Here is a 21,562-nt window from a genome sequence, read left to right as displayed (position 1 = left end):
AGTAAAACAAAAACCTCAGTCAAAAGAAAGCTACAAGTATCTTAAGAACTAGAACACATTTAGATGGCTCATAAGGGAGAGCAAATGGTGGGGTGCTGAGTTTGAACCTAACCGCATCCGCAGGAATCCACTGCGCTCTGCATGCTAGCGAGGCCCTCCACCCCTCGTCCATGGTCACAGTGAGGCTCCAAGGGTTTGCTTCATGAGTATTTTCCCTTCACTTTTTTTTTAATTGAAACAGCTTTAAAATGGGTCCAAAGGAAAATCAAATAAGATATACTGCATTTTGATCTATGTCTGACATATTGATTTACAGTGTCTGATAATAGATAGAGCTCTTCACATCCCTCAGCTATAACGAGAGGGAATTCACAAGAGGCTTGATCTCTTTGTGGACCCTCTAAATGGATTTTGGGCTTCCACTGACAACCATAGCCTTCTACAAACCAATTGTTCACAATTTAAGCTTTGATATCATTCCAGCCTTTAGATTTGGATTATGTTCACACAGGCTGATGGGCTCCTTCCATGTGACACCCCACTTAGATGGCTGCTTGTTTGAAAACAAACCTTTAAAATCCCCAACACTATTTTTTCTAATAGCTGGGCACCATCTAGGTTCTTCACCACATTTTGCTGTAGACTCATATCTTCAGTGATTTCTTCATGAGGGCAACCACCAAGCAGGACCATGTCATAAGAACTAGCTGTTCTTAGATTGGGACTAGAATTAAGTACAAGCCTAAAATCCACTCATGGTTTATAAATGACTCTGGTTCACCTAAGAGACATCATTGTCATTTTATGTTACAGAACATTATCAATTATCATCCCCTTGCTGACTCATGACAACTTTATAGGGCAGGGTAGAACTGTCCTGTGAGTCTCCCAGCCTGCACATCATCACAGGAGTAAAAAGCCTCATCCTTCCCCCACAGACTTGGCTGGTGACTTTAAACTGCTGATGTTTCACTTAGGAGTCTAATGTGTAGCCGGTACACTTTGATGGTGTCATTAGTTTAGCCAATGTTACAGAATTTAGAACATTGTCGAGAAAGGGAAATTATACAAGTATGGGCCAGCTGTGAACTGCAATACATGAATTGTTGACTTGTGTAAATTAAACCTTTAAGTGACTGAGCACTATTTACAGAAACAACAGGAGTTGGTGATAGGGCAAACGTTCCAATAATATTTACAACAGCAGAGCCACACCTGCCATAAAAAGCAAAGAAGCATTAAAACAGACTGGTAGTTCTGGGCCACTGTTCTTGGTGGCAAGAGATTGAAACCAAGTCCCGTGCTGTGGTTGACTTCTTTCACTAGTTTAATGACATCGAGTCCCATCCATATTGTAGATTGTGCCAATTCTTCATTTCTCCGATTGGCTGAGTAACATCAGCAGCAGCAGTAGTGTGTACACATATATATCACATTTTCCTATTCATGGGCATTAGGTGGTTCTTATCTTCACCCATTGCAAATAGTATAGCAAGGAATGTTGGTGTACAAGTCTGTTTGCATGTCTTTTCAAATCTGGGTGTAGTAGATCAGATTTTTGTTGAGCTGCGACACTACTACCTACATTAGCGATACCATTTTACATTCCTACCAGCAATGGATACAGGAAATTTTTTTTTTGTGGTAGTGAGTTTGGTTAGGTTTATTTATTTTATTAAATCATTTTATTGGGGGCTTGTATAACTAACTCTTTGCACAATCCATAAATCCATCTATTATGTCAAGCACATTTGTTGCCATCATCATTCTCAAAACATTTTCTTTCTTCTTGAGTCTTTGGTATCCGCTCATTTTTTACCCTTCTTCTCCCTCCCTCCCTACCTCACAAAACTTTGATAATTTATAAAATTTTTTTCATGTCTTACACTGTCTAATATCTCCCTTCACCCACTTTTCTGTTTTCCACCCCCAGGGAGGGGGTTATATGTGGATCATTGGTTCCTCTTTTCTCCCCCACCTTCCCCTTACCCTCCTGGTATTGCTGCACTCATTGATCCTGAAGGGTTTATCTGCCCTGGATTCCCTGTGTTTCCGGCTCTTATCTGTATCAGTGTACAGCCTCTGGTCTACCCGGATTTGTAAGGTAGAATTGAGATCATGATAATTGGGGGAGGAAGCATTAAAGAACTAGAGGAAAGTTGCGTGTTTTATCAGTGTTATACTGCACACTGACTGGCTCGTCTCCTCCCTGTGACCCTGCTGTAAAGGGATGTCTACTTGCCTACAGATGGACTTTGAGTCTCCACTCCGCACTCCCCCTCATTCACAATGATGATTTTTTTTTTGTTCTTTGATGACTGGTACCTGTTCCTATAGATACCTCGTGATCACACAGGTTAGTGTGCTTCATCCATGTGGGTCTCTATCTTCAAGCCTTTAAGATCCCAGAGGCCATATCTTTTGATAGCTGGTACCATCAGCTTTCTTTTTCACATTTGCTTATGCACCTGTTTTGTCTTCAGCAATCATGTAGGGAAGGTGAGCATCATGGAATGCCAATTTAATAGAACAAAGTGTTCTTGCATTGAGGGAGTATTTGAGTAGAGTCCCAATGTCCTTTAATACTAAACCTATAAATACATGCACATTAGATCTACTTCTCCATCATCATATATAAATATTGGCATGTACACACCTGTATTTAGACCTTTAAATACTCTTTGACTCCTAATTCTTTCCTCTATTTCCTTTTGCTTTCTTCTTGTCCCACTATCATGCTCAGTCTTCATTTGGATTTCAGTAATTCCTCTAGGTTATACTGCTCTTGATCAAGCCCTACCAGGCCTCCTGCACCCTCCTGGCCATTGATTTTGAATCACTTATTGTTCCCTTGTCCCTAGGTTTGTTAACACCCACTTCCTTTCCCCCCACCCCCGCCTCCCCTGCTCCCATATCTCCCCAGAACCAGCAGTCCGTTGTTTTCTCCTTCAGATTGTTTATCCCGCCTATTTTTTCTAGATAGAATTGCAGAGATAATAATATGCACAAAAAACAAGACAGAGCAAAACGAAGCAACAAAAGAAAACCAAAAAAAGACAAAAAAAAAAAAAGAAAAGCCTGTAAATAGTTCAAGGTCTGTTTGTTGACCTTTAGGAGTGTTTTCCAGTTGAGTCTGATGGGGTGGCACACTCTGGCCCCAAAGTCTATTTTTTGTACTCCCTCAAGACTTCTTTGCTCTGCTTCCTTTGCTGTTCTGTTGCATGGCTCTTCGTGTTTTGCCTCAGTGTGATGGGGTCAGATTGGGCACAGTTCCCACACTGTGTTTCCAGTGTTGTCCCCTGGTAGCACTATGGGTCAGTGAGGTACATCGTGTCTCATAGTGGACTGGCCATATGGTCCTCTCTGTGCTTTGACTTCTCTGAGTGGAAATATCGTCCTCAGGGCTTGGTGGGCCAGGATGTGTTCCACTTTGAACTACTTTCTTGTATTCATAACACTTGTAAATTCTTGTTTTAAAAATTTGTCCCCCATCTTCCTGATGTCCTTCTGAGAAAACAATCACTGTAAGCAATGTCTGGTTAAATTATATATCAAAAGAAATCTTTTTATTTACCCACCTATAAATGTGATTTTTTTTAGGACATTTGATGTATGTTTTTAAGTACTTGGTATTACGTGTATTTGTGCTTAGTTTGTACAATGTAGACCATAATCTGGTACCCATAGAGTGACAGCAGATAGAAAAACCTAACAGCACAGGGTGTGCATTTTTCCTGTTTTCAGGGCCTAGTGCATTATGTGGAACAAAGCATGGTGGACCCTTTTTATATTCATCTAATTGCTTTAAAATGCTAAAGTAGATACTTACTCCTTTTGTTCTTCTGGTTTTAAAATGTGATCCATATCAAGTGTCTAAGAAGATGTGCATTTTATAGGGTGAAACTACTTCCTCTGTATATGAAAAAACCCTAAAGTATAGTAAAAAATATAGATGGGGAAATAGCAAATATTTGTTGAATGAATAAACTGCTTACTCCATGTCCAGCTACAGTAGTGTGGTGAGGATTCGGAAGTGCTCCTAGAAGCGGAGTGCTCATACAATAAAAACATCATGTAAGACCACCTTCTTCGGGCCATGATGTCAGGTTTTCTCTTACCTCAGTGAACAAATAGGACACTTGTCTTTTGAAATAATAGAAAGCAATCAGTGTGCAAAACGGTACAATACCAAATGGTTAAAGGAGATTAAATTATTATAGTATCATTGCATTGACAAGTTAGTTAACTTGGCTTTTTCTTACTTTAATCTTGTAATGTGTAAGTAAAAGTTCTGAAGTAGAAGCAGCACAATTTGCTTAGGTAAACTGTTACGTACAAATAGGTAAAAATGTGTACGTGTATCAGTCCTTTGAAAAATATCATGGAAAAATTAATTTTTTTGGTTCTGTAGTGCCAGGAACTGGATTTAATGGTTTCTTGTGGGGATTGTAGGGGTGGTTGGTGGGAAACAGGAAGCTAATAACAATGAGTACAAGAAATAAGAAAATGTTCTAAAATTGATTGTAGTGGTAATTGTACAGTTTTTTGTACAATTCTTAATAACTATTGAATTGTTTGATGTGAATTGTTACATGTCAATAAAACTTAAAAATTTTTGTTGTTCTGCAGTGTATTTATCCATTTTCTCTTTAATTCTCTTCCTAGTAATGAAGCAAAATCAGACGGAAGAAGCAATTTGATACCAACCATCAAATTTCGGCACTGTTCTTTGTTAAGAAATCGACGCTGCACTATTGCGTACTTGTAAGCTGCTGTGATTTTACTTGTAGTAGCAGGAAACAAAGAAGAGTTTTCCATGGGGTTTCTCAATTAAGTTTCTGGTTGATAGCAACAGATCTCAGATTTATTTATCTCTGTGGTTATGCATGGAGCCCTGGTAGCATGGTTACTTGTTGGGCTGTGATCTACATGGTCCACAGTTCAAAACCACTAGTAGTTCCGAGGGGAAAAGGCCGTGTTTCTATTCCTGTAAATAATTACAATATTGGAAACCCACAGGGGTTTGCTATGAGTCAGCATTGGCTTGATGGAAGTGAGAGTGTTTTCAGTGTTTATGCGCTGGACTGTTAACCAGAAACAGCATTTCAAAACCACCAGCTGTTCTGCGGGGAAAAGATGAGGCTTTCTACTCTTAAAAAAGAGTTACAATCTCGGAAACTCACTGGTGCGCTTCTATCCTGTCCTTACAGTGTCAGTATGAGTCAAACAACTCCATGTGGCAGTGAGTTATTTCTTTTAAGTTTGATTTAATGTAAGCATTTTAATTTCGTTTTTCCAGTTTAAAATTTGTATTGTAAAAGATTGCACTATTCTTGAAAGCAGAGAGAATAATATAGTGAAGCTCCTGGAGTTGTCTTATAAATTTAACAATACATTTTCCATAATTTATGACATATGTATGTTAGGCTACTTAAAACTAAGTACTAAACATCAGATAACATTTTACCACTATATACTTTAGGATACATCTCTAAGAAATAAGGGCCTTTCTGATCTTTTTCCACATTACTGCTGTGTCACCATCACAGTTACGACAATGAACAGTGCTAGGGGCATCAGCCCAGTTCCTATTCCCGATTTCTGGTAGTCCCAAAGATGTCTTAGAGTAGATCTATTTGCATCAGAATCTTAAAAAAAAAAAATCCACAAATGACAGTTTAGTTGATAAGATCCTTGAGTCCTTACTGATAGAACAATGTCTGATTTCCTGCTTGTTTGTATGCTAATACTCTCTCAATGTCCTAGGTATGACCGGTTACTGCGGATTCGTGCACTTAGGTGGGAATATGGCAGTGTGTTGCCTAATGCTTTACGATTTCACATGTCTGCTGAAGAAGTAAGTTAGCACTTTTTCAAGTTAATGATTTTGGGAAAATACTGAGATCCTGGCTTTTTTTTTCTACAATGATGTTTACTGGTATTTCTCTGTTTTCTGTAAATTTTCTATATTTTGTTTGTGAGAATGTGTAGAGGTAAATATAAACTACTAACTCAGCAGTTTGTATATATATTGACACATACTTTTTGAATTAAGCAACCATTCTTACCATACTTTTCTGAGTTATTCCTCACTAGCATAAGCTTACTACTCCAAGATTCCTAGCTAATCTTTTGAGTTGCTATCATTTGATCCATGATTTGATCACCTTTTCAGCAATAAGTTTTCAGCGTTTTTTAAGCAGTTAGTACTTACTGCGATAGGCATGGGAAGTATAAAACCAAACTCATTACTCTCAAGTCGATTGTGACTAAAAAACTGCCTCAGAGGTTTATAAGGCTATACATTATTTTTGTTTTGAACTGTCTTATTTGGCACATAATCCATATACACTATCAATCTTTATGGAAACCAACTGCCATATTTTTCTCTTACAGAGTAGCTAAGTGGATTCAAATTGCCAACCTTTCCATTAATAGTGACAAATATAGCAACTGCCACTGGGGTACCCTCCTGGAAGGGAGTAATAGTAAGTAATTCTAGTGCTACAGGGAAAACTGACAAACAATAAAAAAAGGAGTTTCTTTTATTTATTAGTGATTCATCAGTGGAGTTGAAAAGCCGACATTATTCTTAGGAGATATGTAGTTTTCTAGTCAGCATGAATAAATATTCAGAATAAGATGAGTATTTGTCACTGAAGGTAGGGTGCTAGACCAGTATTTCAAGATAGAACATTAGAGTCAGAACACTTGGTTTCAACTCCTGACACTGCTTTCTAATCTTGGGCAAGTAACCTCATTGCTCTGTGTTCACTCCTTTATTTACAAAATGGGGTCATAGTGTGTCCTACTACAGCCTTGGTTCTCAACCTTCCTAATGCCATGACCCTTGAATAGAGTTCCTCATTTTGTGGTGATCCCCAATCTTAAAATCATTTTTGTTGCTACTTCATAACTGTAATTTTGCTACTGTTGTGAATTATAATGTAGACATCTGATATGTAGGATATATTTTTAGTTTACAAATTGAACATATTTAAAGCATAGTGATTAATCACAAAAATAGGTAATTATATCTTGTGAAATACTGATTTCTAATTATAAATAAATGAAATTTTGTCTTGAAGCATGGTGTAGCATGAGTAACAGTCTTAATATAACAATAGTGAACTACATTGCTACATTTTGCGACAGTGTGCGTAAAAAGCCAAAAGGTTGAGATAGTTTCTTTCTCACTAGATCAGAAATTCTCCAGACAGTCTTTGCAAGAGCACAAGATCATCTTCCACAACAAATCTACTTCTTTATTTAGACTTGATAACAAACAAGCTGGAAAACCCTGTTTCACAAAGATAAGTTGTTGGAAATGAAGAAAAAGGTGCAACACAGTCTCAGACAGAACAGGACCTGACTGCAAACACTTGATCCAGAATTTTGTAACTGGCATTGTAGAGAAATCAGTTCTCGCTGCATCGCTGTTAGTTCAATAAACGTCTCTTGTGCTGTCTCAGGAACATCTTCAACTTTGACTGTAAATGGGCTTCTGGCAAGTGCAAATGAGGTGTCGGGTAGATTTGGAAAGTACGATGAAATTTCATCTGCAAGCATATGCAAGTGTTCTTTCACAGAAATTGTAATCCTTTTGTCTGGTTCAGTGTCATGTTCTTCAAAGAAAACAGATAGGGTAGGCATGTAAATTTTATTTTCTTTTTATTATTTTTTTGGTAAATTTTATTTTCATCCAATTTTTCCCCCCAAAGCTGATGTTTCCTTTGGAATGATCAGATATTTTCAGATAAATCAAGGCATGTTGCATTTTGTCCTTGCAGTAATAAATTGTAACTCATTCAAGATGGCAAAGATGGCAATCAAACTATTTTCTGTATCTCACTTTTATCGCTGCAAAATGCTTTGAACTGCGGTCATGTTTTCTGATAAAAAACGTTTTGAGTTCATCACCATGCTCAAAAACACCTTTTAAAACTTTTCCTCTGGACAACCGTCTCACTTCAGTTGCGAGAGCAGTAGACTGTTTAAAGTGCTCGCCTTTACAAAATTGACAGAATTTATGATGCTTCTCATTACTTCTTGTAACTCTTTTGGCCGTGTATTTGTTGCTAATATTTTCTGATGAGTTATACAGTGAGTTCTGGTGACTTTTGGTGACTCAGTACCAAACGTTGAAATTCAGATTGACATCCTAGCATAGTGGAGCATCATCTGCAAACACCACAAACCTTTTCCCAAGAGATCTTATGCTCTTTCAGAATGAACCAACTATCAAATACATCACGTGCAGTAGTTGCCATTTTAAGAGGTTTGCAAAAAAAGAAACTCATATTTAAAGTCGCCATCATTAATATGCCTCAGGTAAACAGTAACTGTGAACAGTTTGCAACGTCTGTAGATTCATCACGCTGGATGCTAAATATTGGAAGTGGAGCAGATTTACTTTCCTGGATTATCTGATCAAGAATATCAGCAGCCTTGTCTGCTATTCTTCTGCAGGCAGTGTCATTTGATAAGAAAATTGTGCTCAATTTTGTAACAAATTCATCTCTGATCATAACTCGAACAATTTACTGGCCCCTGGCAACAGTGAATCCTCAGCAATGGTGTAGGGTTTCATAGCGCTGGTGATTCTGAGTGCCACCAAATATGAAACTTCAATGACTGCTACGTTTTGTTTGTGGTACTTGCCACCAGTGTCAAGTCTGGCTTTCTTGAGTTTATCATCAGCTTTGCTTTTAAAATAGTTGGTATCCTTGCCAGCAAAGCTCGGATATTTGCTATCAAAATGGCATATTAGTTTGTTCAGCTTCATAGATTCAACTAATAGAACTTCACAACAAGTAAGACATTGTAGTTTCTCAGTTCCTGCTGTCATTGAAGTAAAACCATACCATAAAAAATCCTCACTATCTTTTCTTAACGTTCTTCTACATGATCCATTGTCATGGGATGGTTGGCTAATGAAAATAATATATAACCATAGCTTTAATAATACAAAAGATGGCTCTCCCTCCTCCACCACTGCCACCTCCTCCTGCTGTTCCTGCAGCTGCCTGTGTGCTCGTTTGGTGCGGACCTGGTACCTCTTTTGAGAAGACTTCAGCATTCACCCTGGCCAACAAAAAACTCAAGGGAGGAGTCAAGACTGAGAACAATGATCAGATTAACTTGAAGGTGGTAGGGCAGGATGGTTCTGTGGTGCAGTTTAAGATTCAGAGGCACACCCACTTAGTAAGCTAATGGAAGCCTATTGTGAACAGGGTTTGTCAATGAGTCAGATCTGATTTGATTCGACAGACAGCCAATCAATGAAACAGACACACCTGCACAGTTGGAAATGGAGGATGAAGATACAATTGATGTGTTCCAGCAGCAGACAGGAGGCATCTTCTAAGGGAGCCTGCTCCTTTCCTCCAGAACTCTCTTCCAGCCGACCAAGAATCCATTCTCGATTAGAAAACCACAGTTTGATTCCACCACCTCCTGACAACTACAGTATAGTTTTCTCTTTATTTCATTTCCCCTTCCTCATTCCTTTATTGTACACAAAGTAACTGGTGCATGTACACAAGCATATTAAATTTTTCCCTTTGTTTATTTATTCGTTTACTAAATCACCAATGGTATGTTTTGATCAACATCAGGTGGAGATGGGATGGGGAAAACACTGGTTCTGTGAAAGCTCCCCTTCTCCATCAGTGGCTTGCTCATTCAGCTTCTCTCTTTGTATTTCAGTAGGTTATTTTGCTCTCACTGTTTAACAAAAACAAAAAAAATGACATGAAAAAAATCCTTGCATGCCTTGTTCGATTGAAGAATTTTTATGTTTTTCATTTATCATTGTAAAACCAAGGACAGTTTTATAACATTTTTGTATGTAGCTATTACATGTAGGGCAATCTGTCTTTAAGTAGGCGTAAATTACTCTCAATGAAGCCTAGATAGTTTTCCCTTCAAGTCAAGCGTCTTGTTTAAATTTCTTATTTAAAAAAAAAAATAGTACTAAAGATGATACATGGCACAATTTAGTCAATACAGTTTATTAAAATTTCCTGTGATTTAACATTCTCTATGTTGTGTTTTTACATACCTGTTACTATCACAAGGAGCAGTATTCACATCAACCACAGCTGAATATAAAAAGACCAATCAGCATCCAGATAAAGTTCCCATGGTACAGATATCGATTTTTTGCAGTAGTTTATGATTTTACCCAGAAATAATAATTCATGAAGTGTCATTTACCACCAATACTGCTGCTTTTAACACTGTCGCTGCTTTTAACACAGTAGCTGCTTTTAACACAGCAGCTGCTCTCTACGCATGTGTGACTTGTCCACATAAACACATTCTGGTGCCAACCCTGTCACATCCACCTTTATTTGTACAAGTTGAATGTGATGGGGTTGTCTGATTATGTCATTACGCTGCGTACTCGTATGTGGGCAGACCCTCCTGGAGATGGATAGAGGAGCAGTGACTTGGTTCCTAAGACCATTGGAAATACATGTTTTCCAATGGTCTTAAGTGACTCCTGTGAAAGGGTCCTTTGACCCCAAAAGAGGTCGTAACCCACAGGTTGAGAACTGCTGTATTAACAGGGTTGTTACAGGATGATTAAGGCTGCCCATTTGGAACATAGCATAGAACGGAATGTGATCAATGCTGTTATTGTGTGAGTTTGGTATAGTATATCACTTATGAAAGAAAGTGTTAGTCTGGGTTGACTAGAGGAACAGTCATACACTCATGTGTATAAGAACTTTATATAAAAGAGCAATTATATATTGAGAAAACATCTCAGCCCAGTTCAGATCAAGTTCATAAGTCCGATATTAGCCTATATGTTCGGTACTAGTCGATAAATTCCTCTTTAGATTCACAGTATATGTAATGATGCCAAATGCAGGAATATCGCAGGCCAGTGGGTAGAAGGTCTTGTGGATCCAGTGGCAGTGTATGCATTTCAGTGTTGGCACGGGTCTCCTCCAGCTCTCTGACTGTCTCAGCGCAGAAAAGGAAGGCAGAGAGACTGGGTTTGATCTCCATTGAGCTACTTATTTCTGTCATGCCTCAAAATGAGGTCATCAAGCTGCAATTTTATTGACAGGCTGACAGGATATAATGTAATTGCCACGGCATGTATTCAGTAAATTTGCCATGAGTTTTATAAACAATTTACTTGCTAACTGCATTTAAAAAATTTAACTTGAGTTTAATTGACATAATTCATATACCACACAACCCAGTGGTTTAAATATATTAAAAAGAGCTGTGCAGTTATGATCTCCATCAATTTTAGAACATTTTCTTCAGTCTTAAACTCACCATTTGCCCCAGCCTGCCCTGTCCTAACCCAAAGAAACTTAATCCATTTGTAGTCTTCACAGTAACTAAGTCCTATCCTAGATTTTATTTAAAGAAAATCATATGCGTATGGATTGTGATAAGAGTTGTATGAGCCCCTAATAAAATGTAAAACATAAAATAAAAAAAACACCTAACTATCCTAAGTCATCATGGCAAAATATTGAATGCTCAATAAACCACTGAAAACTCCAAAAAAAAGAAAGAAAATCATATGCAATAAAAACAGCCCTCAATCCAAAAGAAAATATAAAAACTAGAACAAATTTAAAAGGGACCAAAAGAGAGAAAAACAATAACGTTAAAAATTATCTGTGTTAATCTACTTTCCAATGCACTCAGTGTATAACAAGACTATTTCCATTCTTTGTTCATGGTCTAAGGAGATTCACTGGAGGCTTAATCTGTGTGGGAACTGTGTAAATGGAGTTTGGGCTTCCACTGTCATCCGCAGTCTGCTCAGGTTTTAATCTCTAATACCATTGCCTCCTCTGATCTTGGATTGCTAAGTACATTTCCATGCTTTATTTTTATTCTGTTCATGTTCTGGAGAAAGAAACAAAGTACCTCAGCTTCTTGAGGGAACTACTAAATAATTACATTACCAATTAATTTTTCAGGTTCTTTTTCCATGGTCTTTGTGCCGGAACCTTACATTAAGTGGACTTGAGGGGTGCCTCTTTATTATGGTGAAATGAACAGAACATGTTCTTTCTCTAATAACAATAGCTATAGTATTTTTTAAAAAACATAGAGTGTTTAAGAGTAATAGTTCTTGTAGGATTTTATCTTAAAATTTAAGTAACCAATAGATGAGGATTTTATTTTAAACATAAATACATGAACTTGTCGTGCATAAACTTTTTTAGTTTAGTACAAGGTAGTCATGACAAGGCACACAAGTAAGACTTCAAGATGCTGATTTTAGAACCAGAAAATTATAATTAACAATTATAATGTTAGTCTTGAGATTAGATTTCCATACTTTAGACTTCATTTTGACCTTGAGTTCAATGGAAATCCCTTATAGCTGAGGTCCAAATTCGGTGTTAATAGAGTCTCTACAAGGTCTAGTCTATGGAGAGAATCACTGCCTCTGCCTTTTCCTTCTCAGAGCATAAACCGAAATTCAGTTTCTATATGTGAACATTTCACTTTGAACTCACCGATAAGGGATAGGTGATGCCATCTTTAACAAAGATTAGTGTATTATTTTTTTCCATGAAGGTAGACAAATAGTAGTTTACAAGTTAGAGACTCCAAGACACTTTAGAGAGAGATAATCTTATGTCATAATTTCTTTTTTAAAAATCATTTTATTGGGGCTCATACAACTATTATCACAATCCATACATACATACATTAATTGTGTAAAACACCCACTGCCATTGACTTTTAACAATCCTTAAGGATGAGCAAAGTAGAACTGGCTCTTTAGGTTTCTGAAGCTGTATTTCTTTATAGGAGCAGAAATCCCCTTTCTCCCTAGGTGTAACTGGTTGAGTCAAACTGTTGACCTTGGCTTTAGCCAACACATAACCCAATACTAACCAACATAGTAGTGGTGGGTGCCTTCTCGTCAGTTCCGCCTCATAGTGGCCCTGTCTAGATCAGCATGAAGTACTACTGGACTCTGCATCCTCACAATTGTTATGTTTGAACCCATTGTTGAGTTACCGTATCAATTCATCTCCTTGAGTTGTTTTTGTTTTTCCCACTGACTTTGCACTGTACCAAGTATTGTGTCGTTTTCTAAGGACTGGTCTCCTGAAAACATGCCCAAAACTTGTGAGACAAGTCTTGCCATACTCATCTCTAAGGATCAGTCTGGCTGTGATCTTCCGAGACAGATTTGTTTGTTCAGTTAGCAGTCCATGGTACTTTCGGTGTTCTTTGCCAACATGCTAATTCAAAGGCATCTATTCTTTGGTCTTTATTAATTGTTGTCCAACTTTCATATGCTTATGAGGCAATGGAAAATCCCATGGCTAAGGTCAATGGAAAATCCCATGGCATTGCTCAGTCCTCAAAGTGTGACATCCTTGCTCTTCATCACTTTAAAGTAGAATTTCAGAAATCCAAAATATGTTTAGTGAAAGAAATTTGTCACAAAATAATAAATACTGTGTGGATCTATTTAAAGTACAAATAATGAACAGCACTAAACTAGTGTTTTAGGGATGCATTCTTGGGTGATAATGTAAAATTTTCAGAATGGAACAAAATGATAAGTCTCCATTTTGGGGCTGAGGATGTGTTACTCCTTGACCAGGCTGTTTCTTAATAATGTCATTAACCTGTACATCTTTGTTTTGCCTACCTTTCTGTAATTATACATAAATAAGATTCTGAGGAGATTGCAACTAATGTCACAAAACAAAATATATATAAATTATTGTATAAAACATGAGTTTTCTCTGTAAACTTTCACCCTAACCATAATAGACTTTAAAAAATAACAAATGCCTTTTATTATTATTTCCTTCCCCCAGCCCTTTGGCAACTCTTAATCTACTTTTTTACATTTATAGAATTCCGATGACTGACTTTCCTACAAATGCAGTCGTAAAATAATGTGACCTCTTGCGCCACTTTACATGTGATAAAGGTTTACCCTTGTCAGATACAACTTAGAACTGAATTCCAAAGTAAGCCTCACTATCTTCTATTGTGTGCACTCCTCATTTTGCTTGTCCTTCCTTCTCTTTGGGGACATTTGCATTGTCTGCTCAAGCATGTTGTTCCATTCTTATAAAAAGAGTCCGTGCAGTATTTAAAGCGACCATAACTGAATCATGTGTTTTTCGTAGTGTTGTTTCTGGTTGAATGGTTTTTTTAGATCTGTGCTTAGGTCTACTGGTTTGTAAGCTATGTGATAACAAGAATTTTGTCTGTTTTGGTTGAATGCTCCATCCTAAGTGCACAGACAGTTCCTGACTCGTAGAAGACAACCATTAATGTTCGCTATATAAATACAGGAATGCCACACTCATGATCTACATGGGCGTATGTGCTGTTTGAAGTCACGATTACACAATGTTGGCAAGCTTCTTTTCTTTGTCACTTGGTAAAAAGACCATTTTTCTGTTTTCACATAGAATGGTTCAATTGTTATAAGAAGTCCCTTGCTACTTACATGAGGTCATTGGGAGGAAATGAAGGTTTGGACATAACACAGGATATGAAGCCTCCCAAAAGCTTATATATTGAAGTAAGTTTTACCTCTTGAGAATGGATTTTATTGAATGTGTGGATTATGCTCCTATTATGTAAGAAGGAGATATGAATATAGTTTTGTTAGGTGCCACCAAGTCCTATTCATAGTAACTAGATGTACAACAGAATGAAACACTGCCTTGCCCCGCACCCTCTTCTCAAACATTGCTGTTTGAGCCCATTATTGCAGTCATGGTGTCAATGTATACCACTGAGAGGCTTCCTCTTTTTGACCATCCAGGGACTTGCCATCCAGATGACATATACACGGAGTCGGCCTCTTTAAGGGGCACTCCCGCTGTAGCTCTTCCAGCATAGCTTTGTTTGCTCTTCTGGCTGTTGATGTTTTGTCAGTGCTTTTCTGCGATATCATAATTCATAGTTATCAATTCACCTCTGTCTTATTCATTGTTCACCTTTCATATACATATGAGGTGATTAAAAAATAGCATGGCTGGGGTCAGATAAACCGAGGACTAGTTTTCATAGTTTTACTGAGATAAAAGGACCCCTGGTGGTACAGTGGTTACACATTGGGTTGCGATCAGCATGGTCCGCAGTTCAAAACCCACAAAAACTCTGTCCCTTGACTCCACCCCTTGAGGGATAAGATGGGGTTCCTGCCAGGTCTAGAGGCCAGGTGTGTGGATTTCTCACCCAATGGGGGGGTTAAATTAAACCTCTCAAGTCTACTTTGAGATTGGTGCGGGAAGTGCTAGGCTTCTCTTTCCCCCTTGCCCCCTAATTGTGTTGTTTTGCTAACACATTTCCTGCTTGGGGGTGGCAAGGTGAGGAATGTTGAGCAAGGGCTGGTGGAACTGTAGAACAAAGCAAAAGTTAAGCTTGGCTAGTGACTGTCTGCACCAAGCTGACTCTGCAAAGCTGTTCTTCACCAGAGGACAGCAAGCCAAGAGGCTTGGTCAGCTGGGTTAGCTCAGGGACCAGAAAAAATTGGCTATGCCAGGCAGGAGGAACGCTTCCCCAGTGTGTGGACAGCCTATAACAAAGAGGGGAATCTGTTAGTAGTTGCTACTGCTCTCTCAGTTTAAGAAGCTTGGATGTACTTCATATTGAGATTCTCTTCCATGAAGTTTAGGATATCGCTCCTAGTGGACCTTCTCTATAATTGCTGAGAGTTGTCCGAGTTTGTTGTCTGACAGTCATTTTGCTGACTCTGCTGCTCTTTAACACTTTAAAGAAGTCTTTGGCAGCATTTATCTCATGGCTTGATTTCTTCACTAATTCCATGAATGTTGATTATGCATTGAAATAAATGAAATCCGTGTCAATTTATTTTTTTCTCTTTTTATCATTGTGTTTATTGGCCCGAGCATGAGGCTTTTTTTTTTTCATCGAGCCATAATCCCTACAGAAAGCTTTAGTCTCAGTTCTTCATTAATGTGTTGAATCCTCTTAGCTTTCCATAAGCAAAGTTGTATCATATGCATATCACAAGGTCTCTGCTTTTACACTGGACATTTTAATACTTTCATATTGCAAGTTACTACCACTAAGGAAGTACTTACCAAGGAGCTTCAAATGTTTCTGGGACTTTTTTCAGTTTTTAAATTCCATATTTGCACACACTTGAAGTCCCTGTCATATAGTTGTCATTTTGTTACTTGTTAAGTGGGTTATCCTCTCTTTGCTCCTCATTTCTTCCAGTAGTACCACGTACTTTGGCGCTTAGTTAATTTTTGGATTTTGAACCATCTTTATTATCCTCTTTTGTATACTTTTGAATATTGAATAAAGTAGACCAAAGAAAAATGTTTGCATTCAACTTAGGTGTTGGCTAAATATGTTAGGTAGCCAGAATAGGGGCCATAAAGGGGGAGTGTTAGTCTGGGTAGACAAGAGAAACAAATTCATAGAAACTCATGTTTATAAGAAAGAGGTTTATATAGAAGAACAACTGAATATTGCGAAAACGTCCCAGCCCAGTCCAGGTCAAGTCCGTGAGCCCAATATTAGCCCATATGTCTGATACCAATCTGTAAAGGCCTCGTCAGACTCACGAAACATGCAATGACTCCGATTGCAGGACGATCTTGAACCAGCGAGTAGAAAGTTTTTGGATCCAGTAGCATTGTAAACATCTCAGCGCTGGCAGGGTTCTTCTCTATGTAGCTTCTCTGGCTCCAGAGGTCTGTTGCATCAGGGTAGGTCCGTGTGGTTTTCCCAGCTACCAGGAAGTAGTGCCATGTGTCTTGCCAGTAGAGCATCTCCAAGGAAGTGAGCTGAGAGAGAGAAGCGTCTCCTGTTTAAGGAGGAAATACTGGAGTTCCCAGAATTCTCAGGCGAAGGCAATGCCCACACAGAGGCCTCACTGGCTATCCTGATTGACCAACTAGACTCCACCACTTCACTCTTAATCCTCTCAAGTCCCAAATTGACATCAGATTACATAAGCACCACAAGGGGGTTGTCTCCGCAGTAACTGCATAAGGCTAAAGCAAAAGGATTGGAAGAAATCAGGCATCCGTTAAATTTTAGAACAATCAAACTGAGCATGCTCAGACAAGAGCTCCCTCCGCCCCGAGTGGAGGTCCACCAGGGCACACAGATTAGGCTCAGTTACATTACCTCACACAGGTGGGCCTAAACTCAAGCCAGTGGAACCAACCAATACCTTCAACCATGCTTCCCCCAGCCGTTGTGGAGAGGAGGGAATAAAGACCCTGCCTTGACTTCCTTCCATTCCAGCATTCTCCACAAGTGGGGGGTGGGAGCCCTTTTGGCCCCTGGGATTTCCTGGTTCCACGTGCTGGGTTATGTGTTCCTGTTCTTTCTATGTGTTTTTTCCCCATTCAGCAGTGAACCCATGTGCAGTTCTGCGGATCCTTGTATGCTTTCTTAAAACAATGTGTATTTTTTGAGGCTGTAATACCTGAAACTTTCCTTTTCCCCATAAAATCACTTGGATTACAAACCTGCTTCTGCTGTGTGAATTCTTTCAGGTACCTGAATCCAGGAACCTAACACCTTTTTCTCTATATTGCTTCATCTTGCAATCTACTATCCTTGTATTTCAATCTAAAGGAATGTCTCAACATTCCCTCAGGTTTTATTTGTTTTCTTGAATTTTATCCTCATTTATAAAGGAAAGTTTTGCTGGCTATAGGAATCTTGGATGGCTGTTCATTTCTTTCATTATTTTAAATATGTGACTCTATTACCTCCTGGTTTCCAGGGTTTCTATATATGTAAATTGGTACTTCATTTTATTTGATATTGTCAAGATTTTATCTTTTTTTTAAAGAGTTTGATGATAAGATATTTTGGTGTGGATCTCTCAGGCTTTCTTCTGATTTGGAAATTCTTAAGTGTCATTGATATGTACATTCTTGTCCTTTGTCAAGTTTTGGTAATGTTCTGCTGTTGTCTATTAAGTTTTATTTAGTTACCCTTTGCCCTCTTCTGGGACTTCCATAATATTTGCATTGATTTGCTTGATGGTGTTCCTTGGGATCATGTTTCTTTACTTTTGTTCCTCAGACTCAATAAGCTGTTCTGTTCTTCTGCCAACTCAAGTATCCTGTTGAGTTATCCAGTAACGTTGTTTCTCTTATTTGTTAGTGCTAGTAATTGGATTGGCTTCTTTAAATGTAGGAAGACATATCAGAGGGCCGTATTTGACTTTCTCTGGCTTCACTGTTTCCATGAGGCAGAGTTCAGACATGCCTCCATCCTTCATCCTTCAATATCTATTCTGACACCACCCACTCCTCCCTCACACACTGCCTTTCTGTCGGGTTCAATTATCGGTCCCAGTTGGCCTCACAGAACTCACAGACAATATTCACAATTTAGTGGGCTTATTAAGGAAGGTAACTAGTTACCACAAGTCAGCATCAGGAAACAGTAAGTGTACCTCTCCTGTCATCCAGCAGTCATGTCAGTCTTTAGTCCTTAGCCTCTCAGTCACATAGTCCCTTTGCCTCTTTGGGCCAGAAAGGCAGCCCACTGCTCTGCCTCAAAGTATCATAGTCTCAGTATTGCTCCTCTGTTTTATGTCATGGACGCCTTGCCTCAGCCTCTGGTCTTGGCCTAGTCCCTCTGTTCTGTCCCATGGTCTCTGTGCTGCAGCCTTTGATGCCTCCATCTCAGTCTCTACCACTTCAGACAAAGATCTCAAGTATGTCCCACTAGGGCCTCTTACACCTTGATGGTCCAGCATTTCTCTGTGTTCCTGCTTCTGAGATGGCTTTTCCACATAACCATCCCTCCAAAATGGGATTTTAACCATAGCCATATAGGCTAGAATTGATAATACAATGCATAAGAGATGATGGCTAGATGGGCCTTATTCATTGACTACATCTCTTCATCTCTTTCTTAGGATCCCTGCTGACATTGTAGGATAGGCATTGATTGGACTGCTAACCATAAGGTTCCAGAACCAAACTCTCTGGTATTGAGTCAATGCTGATTCCTAGGGATCCCCTATGGGTTTCTGAGTAGAAAGCCCAGGCTTTCTCCTACTGGTACTGGTAGTTTTGAACTGTCGACCATGCAGATTGCAACCCAGTGATTAACTGCTGTACCACCAGGGTTCTGAGGTTCTTAAAGTTCAAATTTACCAACTGTTGCTCAGGAGAAAGATGAGACTCTTAGTTTCTGTAAGGATTTACAGCCTTGGAAAACCAATATAGGGTCATTGTGAGTTAGAATCAACTAGAGGGCGGTGATAGAATCTCTTTATAGATATTTTAATTTATGTATATATATTGCTAACCCAGTTTTCTTTTGTTCTTTGGGCCTGTTTTTTTTCCTAATTGTTTTATTAGGGGCTCATAGAACTCTTATCACAATCCATATATATACATACATCAATTATATAAAGCACATCTGTACATTCTTTGCCCTAATCATTTTTTTTACATTTTATTAGGGGCTCATACAATTCTTATCACAATCCACACATATACATACATCAATTGTGTAAAGCACATTCCTACATTCTTTGCCCTAATCATTTTGAAAGCATTTGCTCTCCACTTAAGCCCTTTGCATTAGGTCCTCTTTTTTTTCCCCCTCCCTCCCTTGCCCCCCCTCCCTCATGAGCCCTTGATAATTTATAGATTGTTATTTTGTCATATCTTTCCCTATCCGGAGTCTCCCTTACCCCCCCCCCCACCCTTCTCTGCCGTCCGTCTCCCAGAGAGGAGGTCACATGTGGATCCTTGTAATCAGTTCCCCCTTTCCAACCCACTCACCCTCCACTCTCCCAGCATTGCCCCTCATACCATTGGTCCTGAAGTTATCATCCACCCTGGATTCCCTGTGCTTTCAGCTCCCATATGCACCAGTGTAGAATTAGGATCATGGTAGTTGGGGGGAGGAAGCATCCAGGATCCGGGGGAAAGCTGTGTTCTTTTTTTTTTTCTTTCTTTTTTTACATTTCATTAGTGGCTCATACAACTCTTATCACAATCCACACATATACATACATCAATTTTATAAAGCACATCCCTACATTCTTTGCCCTAATCACTCTCAAAGCATTTGCTCTTCACTTTACCTTTGCATCAGGTCCTCTTTTTTTTCTCCCCTCCCTCATGTGCCCTTGGTAATTTATACATTGTTATTTTGTCATATCTTTCCCTATCCGGAGTCTCCCTTACCCCCCCCCCCCACCCTTCTCTGCCGTCCGTCTCCCAGAGAGGAGGTCACATGTGGATCCTTGTAATCAGTTCCCCCTTTCCAACCCACTCACCCTCCACTCTCCCAGCATTGCCCCTCATACCATTGGTCCTGAAGTTAACATCCACCCTGGATTCCCTGTGCCTCCAGCTCCCATATGCACCAGTGTACAACCTCTGCCCTATCCAGTCCTGCAAGGTAGAATTCGGATCATGGTAGTTGGGGGAGGAAGCATCCAGGATCTGGGAGAAAGCTGTGTTCTTCATCGGTACTGCATCGCACCCTAACTGACCCATCTCCTCTCCTAAACCACTCTATGAGGGGATCTCCAGTGGCCAACAAATGGGCTTAGAGTCTCCACGCTGCACTTACCCTTTCATTCACTATGGTGTGTGTGTGTGTGTGTGTGTTTGTGTGTGTGTGTGTGTGTAAAATTAAAAACTTTTATACAATAGCCTATACTCCAGGATAAAGTGTAGCTATCTGCTTTATACTCCTCCTGGATCATTGCAGTATCCCCACTTTGGGAAACACTGCTATAGAGGGACAGGAGTATGGAAATGCTTATAATGCCCTCTCTGCAACAAACTTTGATTCACAGTTTTAAGGTAATAGTGCTGTGTGAGCTGAACTATATTAAGCTTACATTTTATAGGTCAAAAATGATTGGATGTTGGCACTTTAATTTCAAGCATCTTAATGTAATCTAACATTCCATCTTCCATAAATTTTGTTTTATTTTTAAAATACTAAATGAAAATTCATTGATTGCTAAGTTACTGTGTAAGCAAAATGAAAGAGCATGAAACTGAATCTTTTAAATGTATTTTTAAGTATTCCTGAGAAACAAGAGATTGGAAGACTTGATTTCCTTTGAAAAACAGTTTGTTCACTCCCTCAATGCATGAATATCTCCTTTTATTAAATTGGAACTCTTTGATGCTCACTCTCCCGACACAACGGCTGGAGCCAAAGTGGGTGAAAAAGTAAATGTGGTCAAGAAAGCTGATGGTGCCCGGCTATCAAAAGAGATAGTGACTGGGGTCTTAAAGGCTTGAAGATAAACAAGCGGCCATCTAGCTCAGAAGCAACAAAGTCCACATGGAAGAACACACCAGCCTGTGTGATCGAGTGGTCCCGAAGGGATCAGTTACCAGGCATCAAAGAACAAAAAATCATATCATTGACTGCACACCTCCATGATAGGATCGCTGAAGACAAATGGGTGCATAAGCAAATGTGGTGAAGAAAGCTGATGGTGCCTGGCTATCAAAAGAGATAGTGTCTGGGGTCTTAAAGGCTTGAAGGTGAAAAAGCGGCCATCTAGCTCAGAAGCAAAAAAGCCCACATGGAAGAAGCA

The sequence above is a fragment of the Tenrec ecaudatus genome, chromosome 18 (genome assembly GCF_050624435.1).
Source record: "Tenrec ecaudatus isolate mTenEca1 chromosome 18, mTenEca1.hap1, whole genome shotgun sequence".
NCBI lineage: Eukaryota > Metazoa > Chordata > Mammalia > Afrosoricida > Tenrecidae > Tenrec > Tenrec ecaudatus.
The sequence above is the reverse complement of the archived record's forward strand: the minus strand, read 5'-3'. Positions refer to the sequence as shown.